Source organism: Pteropus vampyrus, unplaced genomic scaffold, assembly GCF_000151845.1.
Source record: "Pteropus vampyrus isolate Shadow unplaced genomic scaffold, Pvam_2.0 Scaffold91, whole genome shotgun sequence".
In the NCBI taxonomy this organism is placed as follows: domain Eukaryota; kingdom Metazoa; phylum Chordata; class Mammalia; order Chiroptera; family Pteropodidae; genus Pteropus; species Pteropus vampyrus.
In genome coordinates this window covers 7,166,086-7,180,770 of record NW_011888872.1, presented here as the reverse complement: position 1 = coordinate 7,180,770, position 14,685 = coordinate 7,166,086, and positions in this window count along the sequence as shown.

The window sequence follows — 14,685 nt, the reverse complement described above, 5'->3', positions numbered from 1 at the left end:
TATCTCTCTCTCTCTCTCTCTCTCTCTCTCTCTCTCTCTCTCTCTCTCTCTCTCTCACACACACACACACACACACACACACACACACACACACATCTGTCAGTTTAGGTATTGTTCAAATCAGAGCTAAATCTTAATGCTATATTTGTATTGTGTGTGTATATGTATATATATGTATATAACTAAGCTTTTAAAATATATTGATACCTTAGAGTGCAGGTGGGAGTTAACAAAGTGGAATTGAAGATAAAGGATAAAATGAAATTATCCCTCTGATGTTCAAACATTTTCCAGTTTTTTAAAAGGACAATATTAAAAACAGTCCAAAAGAAATCTACTCTCTCCAAAGGCTGGGGATAAAATAAGAACAATAGAAATGAGACCCAAATTCTCCATCTAAATTGTGTTTTCTTAATGCACTAATAGAAGTGTCTAGTCACCAGTGGCAATAAAAATTTCCATAAATTGAAAGGAAGTTTTTGTTTGTTAGTTTTGTTTTGTTTGCAATAACTAGTTAAGTTTAATGAAATAACAAAATATAACATTCATTTGTCAGTAAGATATGGTGCTTCTAAGATTTTTTTTTTCCTGTGTTTGGTTCACACAGCAATTTATGAGTTGTTTGGAACTTTTTAGTTATGCACACCCAATATTTCTGAGTAAATATGTGTTTTCCTTGAGGGATGAAAAGCACATAAAATCAAACTACTCCCTTCTCCATGTTTTATAAAATGAGTAGACATGAAATTTTGGGACTGTAGATGACAGAAGTTGGGGGTGGGGTGTGGCTGTAGAGAGAAATGAGGATTTTTAGGATAGTGAAAATATACTGTATGATACTATAATTGTGGTATATGTCATTATATATTTGTCCAAACTCATAGAATGTGCAATACCAAGATGTGAACCCTGATATAAACTATGGACTTTGGATGATTATGATGCATCATCGTAGGTTCATCAGTTGTACCAACCAAACCACTCTGATTGGGGTTGTCGATAATGAGGGAAGCTATACATGTGTGGGGGCAGGTATATGGGAAATCTCTCTACTTTCTCCTTAATTTTGCTGTGAACCTAAAAAGGCTCTAAAATATAGTCTTAATTTAAACAATATTTTTTTTTTATTATTTTTTAAAAGTTTACAGAAACCCAACCAAACAAAAACAAACAAAAAAGCACCAATATGGTCAGTGAAGTTGTATATGTAGAATTCCTGGATATTCTCAGATGGATATAATTTAAGAAACATAGTCTGTTCCATATAATTACAAAATATTGTTTAATATGTTTTACAATAAGGGCAACTAGAAAGCATCTGAGAGAAATTAGAAAAAAACTTGAACCCAAATATGGGTTAATTAAGGTAGAGAAAGGGAATGAGAGAGACGGAAGATCAGTTTTGTTTCTATAACTACCTTTCAGCTTCATTGAATTACTTTCAGTTCTTGGAGAGACCAAGGTTTTTTAGAAAAGCCTCCTTGAAATTATGGACTCAAGTGGTCTATTTAGGAGGGAACAAAAAGAATATGAGTAACAGGAAGGTCAAAAGGTGGACAAGGAGGTTCTGGAAAGCAATTTCCTTATATTCTTATTAGAAGAAGCCAAACTGTTTCCTAAGTAGTGTTTTCTAAGTAGCATTTCCTCCAGGTTGTGATTTCACAAAAGGAAAACTTTTTCCTTATAATTCAATGTCTTTCACCACATCAATATTCAAAGGTGTATCCTTTATGTTTTACAAGCCTTAAACTGTTGAGTCATATCATACAGTTTTGTGATGTACTTTCTAGTGCTACCCTCTCAGAAAAGGTCAAAACAAGAGGTTTTATCTCATGCTATGAATTTACCTACATATCAGTGTATTTCAGTCATTTTAAACTTTAAAATAAAACAGCTCTAAATATTTCTTACAGAATTAAAATGGAGAGACCTATCAAAAGAAATCAGCTTTTTCAAATAAGTGGTACAATTTCTTTCCTGCAGTAAATATTTCCAGAGCACATAAGAATTAAAAAGAATGGATACACAATATTTTGCTTCTCTGCCCCTCTCACTCTCTCTCTCCCTTCACTCTGTATGTGTGTGTGTGTTCTTTTATTTATAATTTAAACCACTAAATATGTTATAATGTTTATGTTCATGGATAACCATTGCATTTCTCATGCATAGGGTTATTAAGAACAAAAGTCACATTCTTACCTATCATGGTTTGAGTATTTTACCTAAAATATTTTCATAGGTAGTATATATTGAGAAAAAAGCTTTAAGAAATATATATTTCATATATATATCTATAGATATAGATATAGACATAGATTCATATAGATATAGATATAGATACACATATACACACACACCCACGTACATTATATATAGAGAGAGAGACATAGCGAGAGAGAGAGAGAGCGAGAGAGAGAAGGAGGGAGAGGGAAGGACAAACTCTCCCTGTAACCTCTTTCTTTATTCCGTTTAGCTAGTTATTGCTCCAGCATGCTGAATGCCTCCCTGGAGTACCAATAGCTCAGAAGGAGCAGCCCAAAATATGTAACTTAGTCTCAACTAGCAGTCAGACACTGAGATAATCTGACACGTACACACACTCCGTACAGGAAATAATCTTTGACTAAACAATGTTAATTAGAATATATAACTGTTTTAATCTAACTTATCTCCTAAATGATTTAAGATATTTATAAAAATATATATTCTATACCCCAAAATTTATAAGTCATTGAATACGATATACCAAAATAAAAAGTGCTAATTGTAAGAGAAATATGATAAGGCAAGAATTAGATGAATACAAAAAGTCTATATAAGTACTTGGTAAAATGTAGAGTACAGACCTGGAAGCAAGTCTGTATCGCTGAATTATAGACTACAAGAAGAGGCAGATTCCTGTAAAAATGTTAAGATTTGGGGGTTTATTCTTATTACAACATGACGTTTGTAAAATTAGCATGAGTGATAAAATTAGATTTAAGTTCAAAAACTACTTTGCACATGATTTGAGTAAATATTCAAGAGAATAAAAGTTTAGAGGTAGAAATAACAGGTCAGAGAAGATGGGAGATTCTACTACTGTTATCAGTAAAGCAGTGGGGATTTACTATTAACTGGTTGAGAGGGGAGGATTAGACGTCAAGGCTAGATCACAACTTTTTGGCCTTATACATATTATATCTACATATACATATATATGTTTAAAAAATGAAACTAGTTTTAAAAAAAGGTAGAAAATAAATACAGAAATTTAAGTGTATTTTCCATTAGTAAGAAATTTTAATAGAAAGTTTTTATTTCCTTTATGCTCTATGTACCTCTCCCAACAACTGTGTCCCTTATATGTCACAAAGAACCAAAATGTATAACATGATAGATTGTAATTAATATTAAGGAGAAGAATAATATAGGGAAGAGAGATAGAAATTTGGGAGTTGTTGGTTTTTATGTTTTAATTTTATTTAGGATGGTTAGGGAATGTCTCACTAAAATGACATGTAAATAAGACATAACAAAAACAAGAACTACATTGTCCTATCTGAGAGAAAGGTGTCCCAGGCTGAAGACTCAGCAGGAACAATGCCCATTTTTCTCAAAAATCTTTCTAGTTGCTTCCCATGCTCAGTTCCCAAGCCATTTCCCATTCCTCACATTTTTAGGGTTCGTCAAAGAAGCACCTACTACTAGAGACCAAAGTCTGTATTATATCTATTGATACTGTACAGATTACCCTAAAATTTAGTGTTGTAGAACAATAAATATTTATTATCATTTATACTATCTGAGGGTTAATGATTAAGAAGACAAATTACTGGGCAATTGTGTCTCAGACTTTCTTGTGAGTTTGCAGGTGAGATGTCTGTTGGAACTGCAGTCATCTGAAGGCTTGACTGGGACTGAAAGATCTGATTGCGAGATGGCCAACATTACCAGGAGCTGGGTACTAGTAGGAGATCTCTGTTTCTTTCCATCTCCACAGGACTTCTTAAATATCTTTCTGACATGGCAACTAACTACCCCTAGAATGAACAAGTTAGAGAGAAAAGCAGTTTTTCATTTTGACCTAGTCTCAGAAGTCATGTAGCATCACTTATGACTCATTTATACTGTTTATTAGAATAACAAAGTCAAGGCCACATTTAATTGGAGATGAAATAGGTTCCTCCCTTTAAAGTGAGGAAGGTCAAAGATTCGCAAGTATTTTGGTCTTATTTTGCATATATATATATATATTTTTTTTGCATATATATATGCAAAAAAACAACAGTTACATTTGAAATAACATTTGAAACTAACAGTTACCCTCCAGATAACAGTATATGAAATGTTTTCATGGAGGCCCAATCTGTCCTCATATTCTCCTCTTCTAAGGCCCAAGTAGACTAGATGACTGTTTACTTGTTCAAGGTCTGTCAACTATGCCTCTAGACTATATTCCTCCTCATCGTCCACCAAACAATACATAAATGAGTAATTGCTCTTTCAAGCTTCTGTTTACCTCACAATACAAGCTTCTTGAGGGAAAGTAACCCATATTTCATCCCTATTTTTCTAGGATCTAACACTATTAGTAGATGCTTAATACATATTTGATAAATAAATTCATGCATAAATGAAACAAAGGATAAAAAAATGTAGAGAATGTTAAAAATCTCACAATTTTTCCTGCTTTGCATTAACCTCAATTTGCACTTAAACACAATTTTTTATGGTAAGTTGGCAGTCTTAATTAATGGTTAGCATAGCATAGTGATTGCAAGAAAGTACAAAATCAAGTACAAAATCAAGTTTACATTCTAGATATGCCAGAGACTCTTGGTGACAAATATTTAATGTCTATAAACACCAGTTTCCTCACTTGTAAAATGGAAATAATTATTATCATAAAAGTAAATCTATTAATAAATATGAAACCCCTGAGCATACTACCAGGTACTTAGCAGATGCTTGCTTCAAGGCAGACGGTATTATTTCTATTATAAATTCACTAGAGCACATATGCCCATATAATTAAAGGTTATAAAAATTTCATGTAGCATATTTGACTTTCACTGCACATTTTTTTTCTGTCGTGGTTTACATTTTTATTCAAAATCTTAACACAAAGTTAATATTCACAGAAAGAAGAGTTATCAACAATCTGGTGTTTGACATATAGATATTTTAACAGTGGTGAATATCTGCCATTTATTTCATTACTATATGTTTAAAATTAAAGACATTTTGAATTAGAGTTTCAAACCTCTAGCTGGCATTAGTTGCTAATCGTTTCATTCATTTATTTAGGTAGAATCAATTCCTGAAAAGTGTAAGTGAAATCCAAGGCGCAGATAGATCTTTTTCTATTAAAGAAAGATGGACCATATCTCTCTATCTCAGATGCCTTTAGAGTGAAAAATTCATAGCAAGAACTCTGCTTTAGGATGAAGCAAATGAGGAATGTGTGAACAAGAGCTTTTGGATAAAAGGTTCACAGCTTTTGACACAACTTGAATATGGAAATTAGACCTTAAGCTTTATGCTAAGCATTTAATATTCTCATATAACACACTTTATCATGAGAAAGAGGAAATTCAGAATCTAGAGCAATGGTTTTTAATTCTTAGCTGCATACTGGAATCATCTAGGAAATTTTAAAAACTATGGATCTTATGACACATCTCCAGAGATTCTCATTTAATTCACATAAGGTTTGTCCTGGGTATTGGGATTTTTAATAAGCTCCTTGGTTGATCCTTATATGCATTAAAGTTTGAGAATCACTGACCTGAAAAAAGGGAATGAGGTAGAGTTCAAATAAATACTGCAAAGCTTCTTCTCCATTATCTGATTAGGAATAAGAAAAGAAATTCAGAAATGAAGATTCCCACGCTAATAGTAAACTAAAGTTTAAATACTGTATTCCCCTATCCAGTTTCAGAACACATAACTGAACAATAATTTATAAAATCAAGACAAGTTGTTCAAATAGCTTATTTACTCCTTTTTCTAAACTAAATCAACTTATTTCTAAAACATATTAGTTTCCAATGTGACTAAGATGTGGAAAATTTAAAGAATACTATTTCTCTGGTATAATTAGTGGACACCAGAGAGACATTTATATTTGAATTTTAACTTCATCTCTACAGCAAAATAGTATAGCTAAGTCTAACTTTCAACTATGAAATTTCTAGTATTCTTGACAACACACTAAAAAATATGGTTTAAAACATATTTATATTCCTTTCTTGATATCAGAAAAAAATGTGTATGTTATATGGAATATTCGTTGTTAAAAATTCTGACCAAATGGGAATTCATTGCAATTCTTGTTTCCCACGCTCCCGATTTCTATGTTAAAGTCTATTAAAAAGCAACGAGGTGATGTATGGTGTGCCCTCAAGGCTTTCAGAGTGAATAATATGCAGCTTTTCTGGTGCTGAACACACTGCCTAGAGATAATGATAATGATGAATTTCCATGCACTCTCTCAGATATTAGGAAAATGGTTTCCTTTAACTCATACTGGAACTGAAGTTTTACATCAGTTGGTTGTATTTGAAAAATACCCTTGAAGAGCCAAAAATATCACTTCACTGAAACAACTATTGGTATTTTGCAAACAACACACCATGTCCAGGAATTGAAAATATAAAGTGAAATAAATAAATGTGCTCTTTGAAGGTCTGGGCTTTACGTTAGACAAGAAAATACTAACATGACTTAAACTAGAGCCATATCTCAATTTTGTAAGCACCTGATTTTATAGTCACAGTAAATTATTTGAAAAATTTGTGTCCATACTACCAACAAAAATATTCCAGACTGAACGATCATCAAAAGGAGAGTCTTTGGGAAATTCACAGTAAAGATATTGATAAATAAATTAAGTTGTTTGTAGTAAAAAAATATTCCAGACTGAAAGATTGCCAAAAAGAAACTCTTTGGGAAGTTCACAGTAAAGGTATTGATAAATAAAGTAAGTTGTTTGTAGTACAATGCCAACATAAAATAAAAAACAGCAAAATAATTGCATTGTGATCAATGCATCTAAAAACTGGTAGCTCAATTTGTTATTTTCCTCAGTGAGGTATAAGCTACGAAGAGATTCTCTATGGATACCAATTTTATAATCTATTTATGTCCTTTCTTTTCCATTCCCACTGAAGTGACCTTGGTTAAGATTCTTAACACTTTAACACTCAGAATACCGCCGTAAAGATCTAATTATTCTTCATGCCTCTCTACACATTCATCTTATATGATACTACCAGACTTAAAGTCATATTACGTTATTCATTTCGTTTAACTGAAAATACTTTTATTGAATATTTACTGAGTTCCAAGTATTATGTTGAGCACACAAGATACATGGTGAAAAAAAGAAAAAAGAAAAACCCAAAACAGTTTTTCTACCTATGAAATCCTAACAGACCCAACATGAAAACTTGATTTTTAAAAAGGCATAATTTAAAAATTCATTTTTAAATTCTGCTGCTTACTCTTCATGAAACCTATTTATTTTAATATTTCTCAGTTATAGTTCCTTATTAGGAAATATGAACAATAATACTTTTCCTGGAGAATTAATTAGCATATTATAGAGATAACCAGTGGAAATCGCTTGTCATATATAAGTCAAAAAAATAGTAGTTGACCTTCTGCGTAAATCTTCAGGTACCATCAAAGTTGTAGTTTTATTTTTTTTTTTTACTTACAAAAACCATTTTATTATTTCTCAATAGACCTGATATATGAATTTATTGTGGACAACTGTACAGGAGATAAAATAATTGTTTTGTCCTTAGTACTTTTCCTTAAGCATTTAAGAAAATAAATCACTTTTTAAAACCCACACTATTTGAATTATAACCAAAGCAAAAGTCAAAGTGTGAAAGAGTGAAGACATTTTTTTAAAAGGACCACATGTGTTTTTTGAGGCCCTAGGCAAGGTTTAAGAGAAAATAGCTTTTTATTATTGATCTAAACATATCTTTAAAAAGAAATACAGGGTAAAACCAAAGGAGAAAATTCCAAAAATAAGAGAGCCTTAGGAAGCAATTGCCAGATGTTTCAGTGCAGCAGAATATGAATTTGCTTATTAAATGCTAGCTCATTTCCAAGGACTCCAAAACAGTAATAAGGCTTAGAGATTGATTAAATTTAGCCCCCGAATAAAATATAAAACTATTCCTATAACATGTATAAAGCTTTAAGAAGATTTAAATCTACAGTCAGATACATGAGATAGATGTTTCCTTTGTTGGGAGCTTGCAATAGAGTGAAAATTTTTACTAATGAAGAGAATTAAGACAATGAGTCGCATTGTGAAAATCACAGAAAGCTGCAAAATAATGTTAAATGGAAAAGCCTTTATGGAGAATAAGTTAGAATCAGGAATATGTGAGACCCTCTATGTGTTGTTTTTTTGTGTTCGTGAATTAAACTAATAAAAGAATAATAAAGCTAAATAGTGCACAGAGTTATTATCCATTCAGACTGTTTATGGACAAATTCAAAGTAAATAGTGTGAGTTTCAGTTTCTAAAGATTCAAAATAGGGGAAAAAGTGATGAGCTTTGGGATCACTAAATGTTCACAGTGATATTCAGGCTAATGGAAAATACATTCCAGTTGGTGGATTTGGCCACATTTTATAAAACTGAGAATACCTAGTGTTAGCTAGGATGTGGAGCAACTGAATTCTTATATGTTAATGTTGAGAATGTAAATAGATACAATCACTTTGGACAACTGTCAAATTCTTTTGTATGTATATAGGTAAGTAATTACCTATATATATGATCTAGTAATTCCCCTCATATGGCATACCAATATGCCCCAAAGGACACACAGAAATTTTCACAGTAGCATTACTCATGTATGCTCTTGAAATATGTTATTTTGGTCAGTGAATTTTTGGTTTAATGCAGGTTGTTATGGTTATCTTTATTTCATTCCTTCTCACTAGGATGTCAGATTTTCTCTCTTTATGTGCATATTCTATAATTTATATATGAATACATATTCTAAGTCTACTACATATTGTATATATCATAATATACTATACATATAGTATATAATTTTGTATATTGTATATTATAAACATAATATGTAACTGTATATAACAATTTATTTGTCTGTTTTCCTCTTAGGGAGCTTTTAGGTTGATTTCAAGTTTTTGCAATTATAATGTGCCAGTAAAGTTATTTATATATAATAGAGTTTGTGAAATTGCTGATTTTATGATCTGAACATCTTCAGCTTTACCAGATATTGCCATATTGCTCTCCAAAGTGTTTCCACCAATATTCAGGCAACCATTTTATAGATCCTGATTTAAAATTTATTTCAATTTGGTTAAAGTTCTACTAATTGTGTTTTTTCTTTCTTTGCCAGGATAACTAGAGAGATTCAAAGTGTCTTTACATTTTCTTGGTGTTATTAAGTTTCCTCTTCTGTGATATGCTTATTCATATATTTTGCTCACCTTTTTGTTGGATTCATTTTTGATTTATTTGTATGATCAATTTATATATTCTCAATATTAATCCATGCCAACATAGATATTGTAAATATTTTTTCTATTGAGTATGCCTTGTCTTCTCATACCTTTAATATGTCTTTAATGGAGAACATTTTTAATATCATTATTATTTTACTACTATCAACTTGGTTATCAGAGTTTCTTTGTTGCAATAACACAAGTAAATCCATTTACAGTTTGCTAAATGAATTACTGTTTATTTAGAACTTTGTAAATCTTTTACAATTTTTTTCATAAAATATATCTGTATTTTTCATCAGATTTGATAATTATATTTGTATTGCTTGTTATAAATAGTAACATTTTAAAATATTTTTCTGTAATATAGGTATGTACCTTTTATTTTTTATTACTCTGGTAGCCACTAGCCACCTTACTAAACTCTATTTTTCTAATAATTTATCTAAAGGACCTGTTGGGTCTTTTTCTATGTAGATGTCATACAGTACTATATTTAAGTAAAATATATTGTAACATAGTGTAATCTGTCTATTTGAATGAATTTCCAAATTATTCCATGAAGAAAAATAAAACATTTCAGGGAAATCAATATAATATTTTGCTGCTATGTAATGTATAATGTTATGTGGACAGTTCGCATTAAGGACATTGAAAAATGCATATGCCTTCAAATTCTTATACTTTGTATTGCTTAACGTTGTCTTTCTTGATGGATAGATAAACATAGACATACTTTTTTCATCCTTTGACAAAATGCTTTTAATATTTTACCTTTGATTTCAATATTAGATGCAGATTTTGATATTAAGAATGTTACTTTCTGTTATTAGTTTGGTAAGTACTTATAATATGAAAGTTTATTGCATTTTATTAAAGATTATTTGTTTCTGTTAAGCTTATCATATGGCTTATTCTCTATACTGTAATGTATAAATTACATTACCAGAATTTGCAAAATTAAGCCATCATTGCATTTTAAGATAATATCACCTTAGTCCTTTCTAAATAAAATACATGAGTATTTTGTTCAAAATATTATATTTGGAATGATTGCATTTATTTTCTTATGTGATATAGGCTTGCAATAATAATTTTATTCTGCCCTAATTTGTTTTATATATCAAAGTTATACGAGCCATGTAAAATGAATTGAAGAGTATCACCTCTTTTTCTGTTCTCTAGAAAAATTTAGATAAGGCTGGAATTCTATTTTCCATGAAAATTTGGGAAATATTAGTAAAAGTATGTGGCTTTGACAACAATTTGTGGTTGGCTTTTTTAGTACTACCAAGATAAAGTTTTTAAATGGCTATTAACTTACTGAGTTATTTTTTGTCTTTTTTGGGGAGAGGGTGGGTCAGTTTGATAGGTTTTAGTTCATAAAAAATTCTAACTATTTCATATTATTTTGTTAATTTATTGGCATAACATTATTCGAAGTATAAGTATGATTATTTTAATATCTGTACTAAATATTATACTCCATTATCTTTTTTTGTATTTGTACCTTCTTTTTTTTCTTGATTAATTTCAGTGGGGGTTTGTCTGTTTTACCAAATTTTTTATAAATAAATCTCAATTGGGTCTTCATTGATTTTTTTACCTATATTTAGACTGCATTATTAATTGTACTTTACATATTGTGGTTTATTAAGTGAATAAGTAAAAACAAAACAAAACAAAAACATAGTACTTTGTGATAGCAAGAGCTTTATAAGTGCTAATCACTATTGCAGATCTAACTCTTCTTGTCTTAACATGCTGGCCAGCTCTCTTGGCTTACCTTTGACTTCTTTCTGTTCTCTGCAATTTCCAAGTGATTTTAGCTTGGCAAGGCAGGCACCGTGTCCTAAAGGGCTCTTCTCCATAGTATCTACCTGGTATGATGTCTCAGCTAGCGTAAAACTCTTAGGATATCTTGATTATTTGAAAATTTACCTATAAGGGTTCAGCAAAAACAAGACAGTTTACATTATAAAAGATCATTAGCTGTACTACGTTAGATATTTTTAATATAACTAGCATGTGTACATTCATACTGTCAATAGGTCGACCCTACATATCATATAATGATCATTTGCTCTTTAAATTAATCCTCTTTCTGTGACATTACTTTCTATTTATATTCTAAACTCTTTTGACTGCTCTTTGAGTTTCAGGGCTATCTTAGTTCAGGTTGTATATATACCAAGACTGGGAGGCTTATAAACAACAAAAACTGTTTCTCACAATTCTGGAGATTGGGAAGTCCGAGATCAATGCGTTGGCATATTTGTTGTCTGGTTCATAGAAACAGTCTCTTCTGGCTGTGTCACATGACCAAGGGATGAGGGAACTGTCTGGGGTCTCTTTTATAAAGGCGCTAATTTCATTCATGTGGGCTCTGTCCTCATGACTTAATCATGCCACCTACAAATACCATGATATTGGGGATTACATTTCAGCATATGAATTTTGGGAAAACACAACTGTCCACTCTATAGCAAGAGTGACATCACCAGTTATCTCTTAATTTAAACATTAATAGTGTTGTCATGTTACTAGAGGGTATTAAATGGTTTTAAAGAATTTTTTTTTTTTTAAATGCAAGCTCTGAATGGTAGGAAGAGAGGGGAGCATTTGGAGTTAAATGCAGACACATTGGAAATACCGAACAAATAACCACTGTTATTTTTCACAAATGTGCTGTGCTGACAGGTTGTTTAATATAAACAGAATAATGTGTGTCCTGACATTTTCAAATTGTCTAGTAACTTTTAGAACTGAACACTTCATCATGCCTTTAGTTCTTCAGTATTCTTTTCAGAAAATTCTTCTTGCCTGAAATAAGTGTATGACATTAGATTTTCTCCTGAGAAGACTACAAACATGTCTGCCTTTTAAAGAACCATTTCCAATGTTCAAATCAGATAGAAATTTCAGGCAGACCTGCAAATACATACTTACACTTATACCAATTTGTATGTATCAGATAATTGCTTTGATAAGGTTGGAGTGAAGGTTAACTAAATTTTGGAGAGGATGGAAAAAGTCTTATTTCTTTATGCTCAGTTTCAGAAAACTGTATGTATCAAATATACAGAAGAGCCCTATCTAAGGAATACAAATAAATGACCTCACTTTAAAAACAAAACAAAACAAAGAATTATCTTAAAAAGAATGAATAGTGTTTGGCTTATGGTTTTATGAAAGAATTCGACACAGACATCATTGCCATTGTATATAGGAATTAAAATTGAGTTTAATTAAATGAATGCACACACACACACACACACACACACAAAGTCATCTTTAAGTAATCACATATTTCACTCTATCCGCTAGTCTCTCATAGCTCTATATCCATAGAGTCTGCAACAATCAGGTTTAATTGCTCACTAATTCAGTTACATTATATTAACTGGACCACTGTTTAAGGATGATGAAAATATGAAAATATTTATGGTAACATCACTGCAATCACTGAAAATGTTTGATTTTTATGATATATATGTATCATATACAAGCTAGTACCTGGTATATATATTTGGGATTTTTTAGCCCGTGTCTTTCGATTCTTCAAAGTGTTTTACTTCAAAAGTGGAAAATTATTTTGATATTAGGACTTCTATTTCATTTGTTTCTACTGCATAAATATTTGTTGGTATATATATATATATACACACTAGGTACTAGCTAAAAATAGATTAATATAGATATTTATAATTTTCAATTAATATATCAAATATTGGTGTGTTAATGACTCCTAAATTTATAAAGATTTATTCCTTTAAATCAATAATATTCTTTTTTCAGTCATCTTAATACCAGTTTTTTAGTAAATACTTGAAATAAATTAGTATGACCATGTTTGGCTACTTATCAAAATCTGACACTGAAATTTCATAGTATTTATATTATCATTAATTTACATAATTTACTATATCTTGGCTGATTCTATTCTTTCTGGTGTTATCCAATAGAATGATCTGAACAGATGTGAGTTAATTTTAAGGAACTAAAATATAAAGATTACCCACAAATTTTACCTTCAAGGATAATGAATTAACAAATATTTATGCATTAGAAACAAATGAAATAGAAGTCCTAATATCAAAATAATTTTCCACTTTTGAAGTAAAACACTTTGAAGAATCGAAAGACATGGGCTAAAAAATCCCAAATTATTGCTAAATAAGCAATTATAAATCAGCTATTTTTTATAAATAATATTTTGACTTTAAATAGATAACTTAGCCACTAAGGAGAAAAATGAAATTTTATAGGGATCTACCCACTAGCTAATTGAAATAGCAAATGTTTAGCCTTGGATCAACACATGACGGTGACACAGTTTAATAGATTAAGATTTACATAATGTCACTGCTAATGGCACACAGTGGTTGCAGCTGCACAATTTTGGTAGTCCAGGAAGTGTGCTTGGCTAGGAAAGCACTGCATCTGCATGCTTGATGTTAACACTTGGGCCTTTTACAACTCTAATAAAGTTGCCACTTTATGTGCCAATGTGCCAGAATCTAGAGCCAAGCAAGACAAAATCACTGAGGTTGAGGGGCACGATTTTAAACTGCCTGCCAGAAACACGTGCAGCTGTATTAGAAACAGGAAGTGGGTTCCATTGATACACCTGCTACAGATGCCTGGTTTGCAAAAATCCCCACTGCTTTTCTCCAGTAGACACAAGCAGCACTTAATTCATTCTTGCTTACCCATGTCAAAATGTGAGATTCAGAATCAGGGTTGTGTTATTTATTCAATTTATTCAGCAAGAAAAGTGGTCCGCTTAAAATTAAAGGATCTTACCCTTGCTCTTAAAATGTAGTAAGTTATTATGGATGTATGGCGTACAGTGTTTTTCTCAGTCCTACTTCAGTAAAACTGAGCTTTCCTCATGAGGTATTAACTGAATGAGCTGCTAATAGACATTCCTGCCTTTAAGTTTTAGATCAGTTATTACTATTTGTGAACTTTTTGCCCTGTTCTGACTTGTGAGAAGTTAGTCTGCATTATTGCATTGTTATATAGTGTAAAAGACCCCACTTTTTCAATGTGAGAAATGCCTGAATTAAAGCCATCATATTAGATCCAACTAAGTCTAATTTCAGTATTTACAAAATGTTATGGTGAGGGCGAAAATGTCTTTATCAGGAAAGTGGTCTCTATCTGTGATTTCATCTGTTAGTCTCAAATCAG